Here is a 15,130-nt window from a genome sequence, read left to right on the forward strand (position 1 = left end):
TGTGTGCAGCAGTGGGGAGAAGTGGGGGAGGGAAGGTGATGAAATTGGTTTGTTACTTATGTATAATTTTCCCTTTCATCCAGACATAAAGAAGGCAAGTGCCTGGGTGAGGAGCAGAATGTGGGAAAGGAGGTAGAGGAAATTCCTTTTCTATAAGGTAACAAGTTTTTATTGAGCTCTTCCTATGTGTGCAGCATTCTTTTAAGTACTCTAAGGGTGATACAAATGGAAATGGATAAATCACAGTCTCTGCTTACAGAGAATTTCGGGGGGAAGAGGAGACCGACACATAAAACTAGAAAACAACATAAGACTGTATAGAACCAAAAATGAAATCGTATGACTGAGGTGTCAAATTCAAGAGAAACAAATCCCTAGGAGCTTCACATTTGACTTAAAAAAACACAACGTAACATGATTTGTGTTGTATTTTTATTTATTTTGCTAAATATTTCGCAATTACATTTTAATCTGGTCCAGCTGCACTTGGAAGTCTGCTGGTGCTGAGTTTATAGCTTCTGGTGCAGTTAATAGGTACATAGGATAGAAGACAAGAGAAGAGAAGGCTTCATGTAGGCTGGAGCAGTCAAGGAAAGCTCCGTGAGAAGCAGAGGTAGGGTCTGGATTTGGAGCTGAAGGAGAGCAAGGACTTAGATCACTTCCGTTACTCTGACTTCTACAATATCTATCACACTGACTCTCTCCCTGACAGTCCTACTGCTAACAGCAGAGGTAATATGGGTCCTTATTACCTCTCACCTGAGTCATATCTATAATTTTCTAAATGGTCTCCCTGACTCTTCTGCCACCTGGCTCTAACTGGTCTTCATCCTCCCCTACCAGAGTAATCTTCCCAAACTGGCATTACCCTGCTAAGAATCTTCAGGTGTGGGAAGCCAAGGAAGCCTGATCCAGGACTCAGATAAAAATCTTGACAGTGTGCTCTAAATAGAGCTTTTTGAGAAGCAGCTTTTTTGTTAAGCTTGCTCCTGAGTTCTTTGATATGGGTTATACTTAAAAGGATGTTACTTGAGTTTTGAGATCAAAGGCTTTATCCCAAGACTTTAGTTGTTGAGAGTCAAATTATCTGAATTCTTAGGTGGTCAGCTCCTATGCAAATGTCCTTGATAATCACAGCTCTGGCTTTAGCCTTGAAGCCAGCTCCCAAGAGCATCCTCTGTAATGTGACTGCATAGGAAAGGAGTTCCCTGACTTTTCCTAAGACTTTTTGGCACCTAGGTCCTTATCAAATCCTTATCAAATTATCTATTTTGTGCTACTTCTAGGACATCACTAAGACAATGTTAGGAAAATTTGAGTCCTTTTTTTTCCTTTGTCTCATTTGCTCCATAAAAACCTTGTCCTAAGAATCAATAAATGGAGTTCATAGTTCTTCCTTGAACTACCCGCATGGTCTGGTCATTTCTTATACATATCTCCCACCATGCTTAGTGCTGGACACTGAGCAGCCCACATCATTCAGGGTTTTCCATCCTACCTACTGAATAAGGGGAAAGCTTGGCATTCCAAGAGCCATCCATTTCTACTCTTACCTTGCTTTATCTTCTACCCCAGGAGTTCTTTAACTTCAGGAGAATCATGGAGCCTTTGGCAATTTAGGGAAGCCTATGGACTCTTCAGAATAAGATTTTTAAATGGATAAAATTAAATGCACAGTTATAAAGGAAGTCAATTATATTTTTTAAAAAGTTCAGGGGCACCGCGTTCAGAATCTCTGAGCCAATTTGATTATTTATCATTTCCAGAGCTCACGTGATTTCCTATGCCTCAAATGCCTGCTCTCCTGACCTCTCAGCACTCTCTGTCTCTGTGTCTCTGTCTCTCTCTCCTCTATCTCCATCTATTAAAATACTTCCTCTCCTTCAAGGCTTAACTCAAGTGCTATGTCCCTGAAAGTCTTTTGTTTCCCAAAGAATACACACAACTCTGCCCTCTTTTGAACCCTCATAGCAACTTGTGCCTCTCCTGTACAGTTTATGTATCTCTGGCACCACAGATAAGTCCTGGCCTTTGAATCAGGAGATCTGGGTTTGAATCCCAGCTTGGACACGTGCTAGTTATGTGACTAGGGGCAGGTCTCTGAACTTCATTTTTCTTATCCGTAAAATCAACAAAACGATACCTATGTTGCCTGCCACCCAGGGTCCTTGTGAGGAAAAGCACTTTGTCAGCTGTAAAGAGTTACATCAGTGTGGGCTATTTTCCCCACCACTTTGGTTTCTGGCTCTCTGTGTATATAAGCCCTGTGCCAAGGCCCATGGAGATGGGGCTCTTTCCTTGTCGGTGGAGATCCAGGCCCTGCCCTTTGTGAGGGGCCCAGCAGAGTGGGGGAGAAGCAAGAGAGCTCTTGCCAGTTCTTTTCTAGAAGCATCAAACTTTAAGTCTTCTTTACGTGTCCAGTCACTTTGAGTGCTCCGGGCTTCTGGTTTTGAGAGAGAAGGTGGAAGAGGCCAACCCCACTTCAGGCTGCTAAAGGACTCTGGGAAGATGTGAGAGGAAGGACACTCTCCATCATGTGCCCATCCCCACGTTGCTACTCTAAAGACTTCAGAAAATTTCCCCTTGGCCAAGACATAGTTCTTTCTCTCGGTTGATCGGAGTTACCTTGCTCCCAAAGGGCAAGTTCCTTCATTTTGTATTGTCTGATACATATCCTCCTGTGTATACCATCTCTGATTTCTGTTTTGCAATGATCTGAGTAAATGTACCTCTTTATCATTAGCTATTTGTGTTCAAGCTTATTGTGCTTTACTGTATTGTGTTTCACAGATATTGTGATTTTTACAAATTGAAAGTATGTGGCAACCCTACGTCAAGCAAGTTCTATCGTCGCCATTTTTCCAGTAGCATGTACTTACATTGTGTCTCTGTGTCACATTTTGGCAATTCTCAAAATATTTCAAACTTTTTCATTATTATTTTATTTCATCATTATTTTATTTTATCATTTTTTATTTATTATAATATATATAATATATATATATATATATAATATTCATTAATTTTATTTCATTATCTGTTATTAGTGATCTTTGATATTATTATTATAATTGTTTTGGGATGTCACAAACCATGCCCATATAAAATGGCTAACTTTATCGGTACATGTTGTGCGCGTTCTGACTGCTCCACTGACCTGCTGTTCCCCCTCTTTAGGCCTCCCTATTCCCTGAGACACAACAATATTGAAGTCAGGCCAATTAAATGTTTAAGTGAAAGGAAGAGTCAATCAGTATGGTAAAATTCATTGTTGTCTTATTTTAAGAAATTGCCACAGCTACCCCAAGCTTCCAGCAACTACCAATCTGATCGGAGAACATCCAGGCAAAACCCTCCATGAGAAGAAAGACTATAGCTCACCGAACATTCAGATGATGGTTAGCATTTTTTAGTAATAAAGGCACATATGACTACCTTGCAATAAGATTAATTCAATTTAGTTTAATCCAAGAAGATTTATCAGGCATCTACAAAGAGCTATGCACCGGTGCTGGAGAGGCAAAGCAGAAAAAATGAAAGGGTCCCTGTCCTCATGGAGCTTACATTTCGGGGGAGGAGTGACATGTACATAGATAAGCAAATACAAAATAAATACAAACTAGAGAATGATAATTGGAGGAGATCTGGAAATCCTTTTTATATTAGATAGAACTTCTTAGATCACAGATGAGAGTTAGAAGAGAACAAAGACAATAAAGTGCCCAAGACAGTATTTGAAGCCAGGCCTTCCTGACCACAGCACTTCCCCATAAGGGAGGCAGGTAATATGCCAAGGAGAGAGAATGTTCCAGGCATAGGGCAATAGCAGACATAAATCCTACAGGCAAAAGATGTAATACTGTGATTTAGGAACAGGAAAGTAGACCAATTTGGCTATAACCTAGAATAAGCGAGGGCAGAAATGAGAAGTTGTTCTAGAAATACAATTGGAGCCAGATTGTGAAGGGATCCAGAAGCCAGAGTAGTTATATTTTATCACACAGGCAGTAAAGAGTGACTGAAGCTTCTTGAGAAGGGAAATGATATACATGGTCCAACCTGGGCTTTAGGAATATCAGTTTGGCAAGTCTGTGGAGGCTGGATTAGAGAAGAGAGAAGTTTAATTCAGGAAGATCCATTAGGAAGCATTGAGATACCAGACAAAGAGTGATGGGGGTCTACATTAGGATCATTGTGGTGTAAATAAAATTAAGAGAACGGATGTGAGAGATACTGTGGAAGTAAAATTGGCAAGACCCAAGGACTGATTAGATGTGGGGGATAAACGATAGATAAAGTATTTGTTAAGTCATTACTATCTTCTAGGTGTCATGCTAAGCACTGGGAACACTAATGTAAGCAAAGAGAGAGTCCCTGCTCTCATGAAGCATGCATTCTAGTGGGGGAAGACAACCCATAAAAGGGACTGGAAGGGAGGGTTGAGAGATGATCTGGGGCCTCATGGGTCAGTCTTATTTTAAGGGAGCATGATGGTTAGTATGAGCGCTTCTTCAAATAGTTGTTCAGAGAAAGTTCATCATTAGGAGGAAGAGGTCACTGAATAGAGGCCTTGTTAAGGAGAAGAAGGCCCCTGGAGGAGTGCTGGAAAGGTGGTCAGGGGTTTCAGGAACCAGTCCAGGTATGAAGAAAACATGATGGCTGTTATGGGTGCCAGGAAAGAGTAGAAAATGTCTGTGGGGGTTTGAACCTGGGTACCTGAAAGAGTAGAAGTGTTTTCAACAGAAAGGGCTAAGAAAGGAGGAAGGGTAGGTTTTGAAGGAAAAACAGCGTGTTCTGTTTTAGCCATGGGAGTTTGAGATGCTGATGGGATGTCCTTGTAGAAATGCCCAGCAAGCAGGTAGAGATGTGGTCCTGGAGCTCAGGAGAGGGCTGAAGACTAGAGGAGGGAGATTCAGGAGTCACACACACTCCTGGGCTGGCCAAATACAGCTCTCTACAATCGGTCTCCAACCTATTCAGCTTTATCTCATATACTCCCATTCATACCACAAGCAACTGGGTCCCTTGTGTCCTGCCTCCATGTATTTTACACAGGTTATCCTCTACATTGGGGATAATTTTCTTCTCATTTCAGCATTTCATGATCTTCCTCTTACTTTGACGTTCAGCTGTATGAAGCCTTTCTGATCATCCTAACTAAAGGTATGCTTTCCTTCTGATATTTTTCTACATCATATTACCTGCATCTTGCTTTCGCCTCCATTACTTGTCACCTTGTATTATAGACTTAAATGTCTACCTGTTGTTTTTCCTGTCCCAGAATTCCTTCTCTCCCCTCTCCCCTGTAGACTATAGGTCCCTTAAGTACAGAGACTGGCATTTCTGGCCTTTGTGTCCCTAGTAAGTAGTATATAGTTAACATTGTGTTTATTAATTAATTAATTTAATTAATTTTAATTATCAATTAATTAAATAGAAGAGATAAGAATAGAGCTTCAGAAGGAAACTAGACCTGGAGGAGCCACTCAATCTTTAAGTGGTACTGTTGTGATCAGGGCAAAGTAAACAAAGTCCAGGATCCTGGACCAAGTTGGGGAACTTTACTTTGAATACAAATCTAGCTATGGTTGTAGGTGGCAACAATACTACTCTAGGCATCTGAGGAAAAATTTGGGAAATTTACAAAGTGGGTACAATATGATTGAGGTAGGGGGAAAGGTTGGAGAAGAGAAGCTTCCAGGTAAGGAAGAGAAGATTATTCAATTCAACAAACAGTATTAGGCATTTAATATGTGCAAGGCACTGTGCTACGTACTTGGAACAGAAAGAACTAGAAGGAAAGATGAACAGAAAGGAAGACAAAGACAGGAAAAGGGAAGGGAAAGAAAGAGAAGGGAGAAGAAGGAGGAGGGGAGGGGAGAAGAAGAGGGAGGGAACAGGAGAAGGGAGGGTAAGCCAGGACCGACAGGGAAAAACAGTTCTCACACTTAAGGAGTTTTCATTCTACTGGGGGAATGTCCAGGAAATTTGGAAGTGACTGTAATAATTCCAGGGTCATATTGGACATATTGGACCTAAATATATTGGGGCACATAAGTCAGATTTGTATGTTGGATGACACTATGGGGAATGAATAGGTGGGTTTATCGGGAGACCTTTTTCCTGCTTAGGGAGAGAGTATTAAGTAATAGAGAAGATTAGAAGACTTGGAATTGAAAGACATATTTAAAACCTGACTCTGCTACCTGGGCAAGACAATGTAACCGCTCTGTGTGTCAGTTTTCCCATCTGTAAAATGAGCAAATAATGCCTCCTGATAGTGACTCACAAAGTTGTGGGGCCCTTTTGAGATATTATGTGTGAAAACACTTTATACTCTTAATCTACAATATAGTTATAAGATATTTTAACTGACAAATGAACAGTATTGTATGTCACTGCTTCCCTGCAAATAAAGCAATTATCATCTCATTAATTTTCTGTAGGTTCATATTACCTCTCTGCCATTTTGAACCAGGGCCAGCTGTGATTATGTTTTATCAACCCACATACCTCCAAACCACAAATAAACTACACAGACACAACAGTTGTACACAGCTCCCTCCTGTAACAGGAGACCATAGAAGAGGCATTGTTAGCCTTAGCGGCTGATGAATGTTTCTGTTTTCCAGGGCCTAGGGCCTTGGACAGAAAGCTCATTGTTATGGCACTCCTATTTGGTTTTCATGCAATATCACAACATTCCCATATGTAATATTTTAGCAAGATCATTACTGTCTGGTGTAGTTTCATTTGGCTGATGAAGCTCTTGTGCATTGAAATGGGGCAATTTCATGTTGTTAACTTTTCAGCAGCCATCAAACCAAGACTGAATGCTAATAAACAATGGGAAGTTGTGGCCAAACTGGGGTTTGTGTTCAGTGACACTCATTGAGCTGATGCGGTAAGTTCTGTTGATTTACTTTAATGGTTAGCTATTAAGGGATTCGCTCTCAAATAATACCTGAAGACCATGGGTTTCTTTTGTCGCTCAATTCAGGCTGTAGTTGCTAGGATGACTTGCAGAGTTAGAAAGGAAAGGAAAGCCTGGACTCTTTCTTTGTCATCGGGAACATTCTTATCCATATGGAAAAGGAGAGGTGTTTCTAGGCAGAACGTAAATGCTGTGGTATGGTAGATAGGGAGCCCACCTCAGAGTCAGGAAGATATGGATTCAAATTATGTCTCTGGCATGTATTTACTGTGTGACTCTGAGAAAATTATTTAATCTCTTTAGTGTAAATTGTACAACCATTGCCCAGAGGTAATCCTTATTGGTAGAAGGAATTCTCTAATGTCAATAAGCACTTATACTTACTATGTGCTAAATACACAGTACTCACCCAGGAAATTTCCTATGCCAATGAAATCAAAGATGTGAATCAAAATAATACAAATTTCTTGCATGTAGTATTTAAGAAAGGCTTTTTACAGTAGATTTTTTGGTGATAATTTCAGAGCACCATTTTCCTAATCCTGAAAACAGAGGTAAAAATACTTGCATAAATATTATCTATTATTCCTCATAAGGTTGTTGTGAATAAAATATACCTTAAAGTGCCACATAATGTGAATTTCATCAAATGATCTTTTCTATTTAATCATAAAGCATTTATTAAGCACTCACTGTATGTCCAACATTAAGTGATTCAGTCCTCATTGCTAAGGCCTCTGCTTTCTTCCTCAAGCTAGGGCATCGAGATGCATACACATGAAACAATTAGAGGAGTGATATAAGGTGGTATTTAATGAAGTGATAAGTTGTAGAAAATCAAGTAAATACTTCAACTAGGGATTGACAGGGGAGCTAGAGAGAGCTCCAAAAAATAAATGGAAATTCCATTAGCCTTGTGCTTCTTCCAAGTGAGTAAATCAAGATCTAGGTCTTTTGATTGACTCCGGGTTTTATGCTTCATTAAGGGGATTTGTTCTCTGAAGTTTGGATTCAAAGGGCCACACTTGAGGACCTAGAGGGCCACATGTAGCCTCAAGGCCACAGATTCCCCATTCCTGGTCTAGGATCTCAGCCGTCCTGCAGGACTAAATACTACCTGGGATGTGATATGATAACACACCTCAGGATAGTCATGGAGCTTTCCTCAGACCTCCTCACCATTTCTATGTTTTCCTACATCATCTTGGTATAGTAGAAAGAATGCTGGTTCAGAGGATTTAGAGGACTGATCCTGCTTCGGACTCTTGTTACCACTAATGGCCTTGGCCAAATCACTTAACCTTCATGGGTCTCCATTTCCTTTTATGTAAATTGAGAAGGTTGGACTAGAGACGAACTAGGTCCTTTCTATCTTTAGATCTATGAGCTTTCTTGAAGAACTATGACTATTAACTACCTAATGACTTCAATGATTTCATTTTAATTTACCTATCCTCTATTTGGTACCCCTTTCCCTCCTTCCTCCTTTCACATCTTCCCTTAGAGTCTGGTTTTGCCCTTATTTAACCATAATCACTGCGTGGCCTGCAATAAAGGCCAACTTTAGTCGAGTTTCAGCTCTAATAGTCCACTACAAGTTGCAGGTTTTAAGCATCTAGGATTCAAGTGAAGTCTAGATTTCTAGGTGAATTTTTAGGATTGCAGAGTCAACATCAGTCAGAGAACGGACTTCCTTAACTGTTGGAGGGAAAAAAAAACTGCTAGAGTGGAAGAAATAACTCAATCTGCATGGCACTTTGGGGTATTCAAAGTCCTTTCCCAACAACAAACAGTGAGGGATACAGTACAGACATTAATTCTTACATAACCTATAAAATGAAGAAGCTGGTTTTATGAAAGGTGAAATGACTTCTATCTGGCTACACATCCAATAAGTAGCTGAGGTAGAATTTGAATCCAGGTTTCCTAACTTCAAATTCAATGTTCCACTAGTGACTGTAACAACTTAAATTTATATAAAACTTCAAAGTTTGCAAAGTGCTTTAGCAGCTCTGTGAAGTGGGTATTCTGGTATTATTATTTCCATTATACAGATGACAAAACTGAGTTCACAGAGATTAACTGACTTGTTCATGGTCAGAGAGCCAGCAGTGGAAGAGAAAGGATTTGAAACCATGTTTCCCTGACACCAAATTCACCCTATGACATCCTGGCTGTGCCATGAAGAAACATGCAGGAGACAAATGGATTGGCAAAGCAATGAGCAGCTCCTAGGGTCAGCTCATGAGTTTCAGAAACACATGTGAGAAACAGTGGAATGAAAATGGAAAATCAATGAGGAAATTCCTGGATCAGTGGAGAACAGATCAGTCTATTCAATAACATATTACATAGAGCAGAATTCATCTAATTTCAAAGAACTGCATATAAAGCCAACATTTTATATATTTTTTTCTTTTGGTCCATACTCAGGAAGCCACCAATATAGTGACCTCCCAGTAGGTGCCGTTTTCACAAAGGGAGGTCAGGAATTTGTTTTTGTAACTAATAGATTTAGAGTCACCCAGGACACTGAGAGCTCAAGTGATGTTCATGGTCACACAGCTGGTCTTTGTTACAGGCAAATTCTCCCTGGTTCCAAGGCCAGCCTTCTCTCCATTGCTGTGACCTGCTTCTTTTATGGATGAATGACTGAATAAACTTTGACCTTTCAATAGAAAATGAGAGAGGAAAAAAAAAAATCTGGAAATTTCAGAACTGGGAAAGACGTGTGTAGTCACTCTGAGCAAAGATACAAAGAGTTTACCCATTAATTGCAACAATATAAACTTATAAGTGGAGGAAGGGACAACCGACTAATAGGAATTCTATCATTCGAGCAGGTGTAGTATTCTTTCTGGGAATAACCACAAGGAATCTGAGAAAGCCCTTCTCCCTGACTTTGGAACACACACATATATTCTATTTCTGGTCTCTTTATTCATATGTTTTTTGATGGAATTTGATGGAATGCTGAGCCCCAACTAGAAAATGTATACACAAAGAAACTATAGGAAAAGAATGGAAGGAAATGGGGGCTGAGGGGTGAGGCAGGATGAGGAGGGATAGATTAGATTGAGTAAGCTATTAGGCATATTTTATCATCATCACGATGGCACTTATCTATCACTTTAAGCTTTACAAAGAATATTACTTATATGATGTCATTTAGTACTCAAGACAACCTTGTGAGGTAGAGACTATTAATATCCCATTTTATGGATGAGGGAACTGAGCCTAGGAGATCTTAAATGACTTGTCCAGGGTCATGCAGCTAGTGGCTGAGGAAAGATCTGAACTCAGGTCTTCTTGGCTCTAAGTTGAGTACTCTATCCCCTATTCCCCCCGGCTGCATAGCATATTGACATTTATTCGTAAAGTAAATTACTGTATGTATATCTTTATTTTGTTTTCATTATTCAAAATTAAGTGCATAATAGATTATTTAATTTAAAAAGGAACACAATTGAAATGTACAACTTCTTCCTAACATAATTAAAGGTCCTCTGGAGATTTTAGGAACACTTTTCACTTTTATACATCATTCTGCATCAGAACATTTGCCTTTATAGAAAAATGTCATAGGTCATTATAGCAGTGAAGTCAAAGGGGAATAATTCCATTCCAGTTTTGTCACTGTGAAATTCTGAAGGGGATTATTAACTTCAGAAACAGGAAATCAGTGGGAAACATTCTCCTTTTTGCATATAAATGGACAGAAGATTGATCAGAATGAATGGCCGGTGGCAGGAGATAGTACTTGAGCTAAAGGAAAATATGTCATGAGTCATTTATATTTTTAGCTCGAGCACAATGCTACTGAAAGTGAGCCAGACTCTGATACAAATTCTCAAACATGGACATCAGTGACTCAAAAATGAGAAATTTCTCTAAGTGTAGCATGCATATGGCCAAAGACTCAAAGCAAAGAATGTAATTGATCAGAAACATTGATTGGAAGTTAAAAAAAATTGTGGTTGATGACACTGTAGCTTGATGAATTGCTCAGTATGGACTTGTAAAGTTGTCATGGAATTATATTAAGCTTTGGAGAACTTTGATACCTCCCTGGCTTGGTTAGGTAAGGGAGATGGTAAGTATCTAAGTGTCCTTCCCCTGCATGGATATATAACTCTCTATCTGAAGTTTCACAATATTTTAACAGGATTACTCTTTGGGAAATCCTGAAAAATTCCATTCTTTTAAGATCTTCTAAGAACTCTTCCACATAGACAGCTGGGGTAAATATAACATGTTACTCTTCAGCATTTGTTTTTCTCAAAAACCATTTTGGGAGGAATAGGTAGAGCATATTTGACTATAGTGGGCCCCATTTCATACAGATGTAGTAATACCAAAAGCTATCATTACGACTTTATTGAACAGGCCACCCACATTCTCTGCACTGAATCACTGAAGAGTACTGTTTGCCAGATCCCATTTGCTCTAATGTTTATTCCATTCTCTGTCCAACACCATAGCAAAACAGGAAGTTTGTCTTATGGGAGTTTAAAAAAAACTGTTTTTAAATAAGACCTAATCATTGACTAATTTCATGTCTAAGTGAAATAAAATCATTGCTCATTCGGGACTGAGAAGAGATTCAGATCTAAAACTCAGACCTTTGCCCAAAAGGACAGAGGTGATTAAGGCATGGGGTTTGAGGTAACAACATCTACAACCACAACAAAGGAAATAACAACAATATCTAATATTTATATAATTTTTTATGGTTTATATATGTTAACTTCTATGATCTTCACAACAACCCTGTAAGTTAGGTTCTAGTATTATCCCATTTTATGTATGAGGGAACTGAGCCTGAGAGATCTTAAATGACTTGTCCAGGGTCACATAGCTAGTGGCTGAGGAAAGATCTAAACTCAAGATTTCCTGGTTCCAAGTTGAGCACTCTATCCCCTATACCATCTCACTGCCGAGCCTACTGGCACTTATTCTTAAAGAAAATAATTGTATGTATATTTTTATTTTGTAATTTTATATTATTATCCCCATTTTATCAGATGAAGAATCTGAGGCACAGAGAGGTTAAGTAACTTGCCTGGGTCACATAGCTAGTGTTTCGTGCAGGATTCGAACTCAGGTTTTCCTAATATCAAGTCCTACTCTGCATCCCCTGTGTCCCCTAGGTTATCCTCTTATTTAAGAAATGCTGATTGGGCATGTGCACCAACATTCTAGGTCCTCGTAACTCCATTGATAAGGTTTTTATGATGTCCTTATAAAATATAACTCATGGCACAGAACTGAAGTTCTGGGTTTCAACAGACTGGTTCAGTCATGGGGTGGAATTTTTATACAAACTTTTCTATTGGGATTCCACTTCTTCCCAATCACTAACACCAGAAATTGATTGTCTAGATCACTACAAAAAAATAAATAAATAAAAGGGAGGGGGAAATAAAGCCTTTAGATCCTAAACAAAGTGTTCTGTTAAGGAGAAAAAAACAAAACAAAACAAACATTAAATATAGGACAAGCTTCATTTAACTTGACCAGAAAAAAAAAAACACCTTCAATTAACTCAGACCCAAGTCCATGAACAATGAAGACAACTCCCCCGCACTCTCTAGTCATTTTCTACATATATGGTCTTTCCAATTTGTAATGATATGTCAAATAAGGCTCTCCCAAAAGGAAAGGTCTAATGGTTATTAGAATCAAGCCATTCTTTCCTCTTTTGAGCCCCATTTCCCTAAGGATCTATATAGACTTCCAGATTTATTGCAATAAGTTTGGTGGGGACCCATCACAAGGAAAGAGCATTTAGAATTGAGTCATTGCCACCTTCATCTGACCCATAGAGCACACTTAACTCACAATATTAGTGGAGGGCGAGGTACGGTTTTATTCCTCCATACCGTACCTTTTCTGTCTCTTTCTGGTCCTTGGTTCTAATTTCCATTTGATCAGAGAACTTGATTTGGAGACCATGAATCACTTTGCTTGGCCCCAGAAGTCTTTGGCTTGATCTTCTCCATCTGTCCAAGTTCCTTCTTGCACATGGTTCCCTAGAGGAGTTGTGCATGTACACATGCCTCATTCTCATTAACGAGCAACTCTTCTCTCTACATCTCTCTCTCTCCCCAGATCTCTGGCTGCATTTTGGCATATGACTCCCTTTGAAAGTTCACTGAAGCCCAGCGACAAGGCAAAAGTCAGGACAACTGACAATGACCTGAGATGCAGCTGATGACCTGGGTGTCTTTGATGTCTGACTAATCGGTAAACACTCCACAGCACCTGCATCAGCCGTTTTCATGGCCATTGGAACAAATTGTTCTCATTTGCCCACTCCACTGAGGAAGTTTTCACATGCTTGGAGAAGACACTGCACCCTCCCCCCTCCAACTCTCTGACAGGTTTGAGGCACGTTGGTTACCATCAACCTGTTCTAGCCCTCTGGGAGATGGTTTTTACTGCAGCGTGGACACTGCATGCTACAGCTTCTTGGTGCCACAGGTGAAAGTTGAGTGGTTAGGTGGACACCAAAAGATTACAAGGAAAGAAAATAAAGGGATTTGTTTCTAGGTAGGACATGGGGCACTATGACATGGACATTAAACTTCAAGGGGAACCCTGGAAAAAGCTCCCCTCCTTGTCTTTCATTGTAGGCAGAAGACATCCTGGTAGCTCAGGTTGCTGCTATTCATAGAAAATCCACATCCAGTTCAGGCTTGCTGCTTCCCAGCATGGCATATGCCAATAACTCCTTGGTTGGGTTGTCTAGAGCACCACCTACAGGAGGTCAGATTGTTCTACAATCCCATTTCTTCAGGTTTGAATTTTAACTGCAACCTGGAATAAGGGATAGTAAGGGATAGTGAAAACTTGGATCCAGGGTCCTGCCTCTGACAAATGCTGGCTTTGAGACCTTCAGCAAATTACCTGTTCTGTTTTAAACTCAAGAAACATATACCACAGGAAGTGCTTCACCTACCTCTAGACCCCAGAATGCTGCTGGACAGCTTCTTTTGTATGTGTAGGAAAATACAAACCAATTTTTATATTAATAGAAGTAAAACAAAAACAAGAAAGTAAATCAATTATGGGGGCAGGGAAAAGGGGGCAACTTAATAAATAAAGGCTGCCAAAATCAGAGAGGAATGATATCGTGTTGTTACTTTGTCCATCCCATAATCCCACATCCCTGATTGTGATGTTGGCTGCAAGGAAGAAGGAAAGTGCATCTAGGTATTTTGGCTATAAAATTAACTGCATGAATAGGAGAGGACTCAAGTCTCTGTACTCCATACTCTATTATGAGTCATAGAACAGTTTATCATGTGTCTTTCTTGGGAGCCTATGGCCCCTGTGGTGCACAGCTTCCTGATGGTGATTAATTCACCTTTAAGAACAATTGACTCAGGAGGATTTGCTCATGGTGATGTGTCCTAATTAGAAAAAGGCAATTCAAGATCTGTTTCTCTCTCTGTTTCTCTCTCTCTCTCTCTCTCTCTCTCTCTCTCTCTCTCTCTCTCTCTCTCTCATTAACTTTTGTGCTGAAACATACCTGTGCCCGTAGCAGTAGCATTCAGACTGCAAAATGCTTAGGTCTCCCATTTAATAGTAGCAAGAGGAAATCTTTCAGCATCCCTAAAGCCTTTATATTTTCCCCCATGTGTGTACAATGTGTGCCTATATCTCCATACACATCCCCATGTGCATCAGCATGTGTGTTTACGTGCACATGTATCTGTATGTACATATCACACCTATGCATATACATATGTATATATAGCATAGGGACCCTGAGAGTTTGCCCTTGGCATTTAGGTAATAATATGCTTAAGGTATTCCAGTCCATATAGTATCTTTCTTAGTTTTAAATACTTTGAAGGAAGGAAATTCCACAATTCCCTCTTTACATTTTATGTGTGTGTGTGTGTATGTGTGTGCGCACGCCTTAGAAGGCATTCATGCTGCCGTAGTTTCATGAGAGGGATATGGCAAAGACTTTCTTATTTAGCTTTCTGTGTCAACTCTAAATATAAGTCTTACTAAGTGATAAGATATGACATAGTCTGAGGTTTAATGAAATCTTGTCAGTAGTTTCCTAGCCTCTTCTCTCCTTTGCATCCCTCAAAGCACAGAACAGAAGGAGAGAGTGCCAGCTGTGGGGAGGACCCGGAATCCCACTCTAGCTTTGCCCCTAACAACTTTGGGAAATAAACA

At 39.8% G+C, this 15,130-nt stretch overlaps 1 protein-coding gene across 1 annotated transcript in view; it reads right to left on the bottom strand.

Moving 5' to 3' along the window:
* LOC138173362 (ras-related protein Rab-27B) overlaps window positions 1-15,130 on the bottom strand; it is a 240,163-nt gene that overhangs the window by 203,411 nt on the left and 21,622 nt on the right. The gene's annotated exons all lie outside the window — the stretch shown is intronic.

The sequence above is a fragment of the Petaurus breviceps genome, unplaced genomic scaffold (assembly GCF_028583685.1).
Source record: "Petaurus breviceps papuanus isolate PSGF00001 unplaced genomic scaffold, PetGlider_PUasm1.0 129, whole genome shotgun sequence".
In the NCBI taxonomy this organism is placed as follows: Eukaryota; Metazoa; Chordata; class Mammalia; order Diprotodontia; family Petauridae; genus Petaurus; species Petaurus breviceps.